Consider the following 1,575-nt stretch of genomic DNA (forward strand, 5'->3'; position numbering starts at 1 on the left):
ATCCTGCAGGAAGGCGGGCGGCGGGCCCCCGGACCCCGGACCCGGATGTGTTAGCCATGTCCATGCGGGCCCCTTCCTCCGGGTGGGAGCCGTATCCACGCGGGCCCCCCGGTGGCAGATGCGTCCCCCTCGGTAGGAACCGTGTCTCCATGCGGGCCGGGGGAGCCGAATCCCCATGTCCCCCCGGGAACCCTGCCTGTGCGGCCGCGGGGAGCCGAGTCCCTGGCGCCCACTCCGGTAATGACCTGCTGGCGCTCGGTTAACTTGTACTCCGTTTAGGTGGTTGACATGCCCCTTGAACCAGGTCTGCTTCTTTGCTGACACCTCAAGTACAAGTTTGAATTCCATCAGCCTTTTTCTCTTTTTTTGGACATGTGAAAAGCTGTACATAATGGTTGTATACAACTTGCGTTTGGAGATAAGTATACACCTGGAACCAATCGTGTCCACCACTTCCAGAAGTTTCCTCCCACCCTCTTATTTGTGATAAAAACTCTTGACCTAAGTTCTGCTCTCTTAGCGAGCTGTCAGGCCTCGAGGACGGACTTATAGCCGGGCTGGGGCTGAGCACACCCCCTGGGCATCCACTCGAGCCCCGCATGTGTCGGCTCTCTGGCTAATGTCCTCCAGGTCATCCAGGCGGTGGCCGCGTTTCTGCTTTTAAGGCTGACATTTCATTGTATGGAGGGACCACATTTTTATCCACTCACCCATTGGATGACATTTAGGTCGCTTCCATAGTTGGCTACTCTGAATAAATCTGCAGTGAGCGTGGGGTGCAGGTATCTCAGTGGTGCAGGTATCTTGGAGGTCTGATTTCATTTCCTTCAGAAGAGTATCGAGAAATGGGGTGGCTGGATATGTGGTTGTACCAGATTACTTCCCATCAACACTGCACAAAACGATGTCAGTCTTATTAAGGGTAAATTCAAATGATTAAGTAAATGCCAAAAACAACAAATTAAGCAGACTGTCCAGAAATTATTTCTTTGTGAGAAGTGTCTTAAAAATTGTAAGGAGATACACTGGGCGGGAGAGGAATTTGCATATCTATGTACAAACATGCAATGGTTTCTGTGAATTTAGAATACTTATAAAACTACTAGAGGCCCGGTGCACAAAAATTTGTGCACTGGCCGGGGGTGTCCCTCAGCCCGACTTGTGCCCTCTCACAGTCTGGGATCCCTTGGGAGATAACGACCTGCTGGCTTAGGCCCACTCTCGGGTGGCAGAGGGCAGGCCCAATCCCTAGGTGTCTGCCCCGCAGCCCCTGGTTGAGCTCAGAGCAGGGCCGACTGGGGAGTTGGGGCACCACCCCGTGTCATGCACAGAGCAGGGCCAATCAGGAGGTTGCAATGACACCCTCAGTCATGCTCAGGGTAAGACCGATTGGGGGGGTTGGGGTGCCACCCCCTGTCACACTCAAGGCAGGGTCGATGGGGAGGTTGCGGCGCCACCCCCTGTCACGCACAGAGCAGGGCGGATAAGGGGGTTGTGGTGCCACCCCTGTCACACACAGAGCAGGGCCAATCAGGGGGTTGGGGAGCTCCCCCCTGTCATGCACAGAGCAGGGTC

General features: G+C 54.9%; 1 protein-coding gene across 2 annotated transcripts in view; it reads left to right on the forward strand.

Moving 5' to 3' along the window:
- The first annotated feature begins 34 nt into the window (after positions 1–34).
- The window catches only part of GMEB2 (glucocorticoid modulatory element binding protein 2), a 20,611-nt gene continuing 19,070 nt past the window's right edge, over positions 35–1,575 (forward strand). The window contains exon 1 of one of the 2 annotated variants that reach the window (XM_006769517.2): positions 35–237. The gene's annotated coding sequence lies outside the window, so the exon portion shown is untranslated. The remainder of the gene's footprint in view (positions 238–1,575) is intronic. The other variant, XM_006769518.2, reaches the window with a different exon arrangement.

Source organism: Myotis davidii, unplaced genomic scaffold (assembly GCF_000327345.1).
Source record: "Myotis davidii unplaced genomic scaffold, ASM32734v1 scaffold244, whole genome shotgun sequence".
Classification (NCBI taxonomy): Eukaryota; Metazoa; Chordata; class Mammalia; order Chiroptera; family Vespertilionidae; genus Myotis; species Myotis davidii.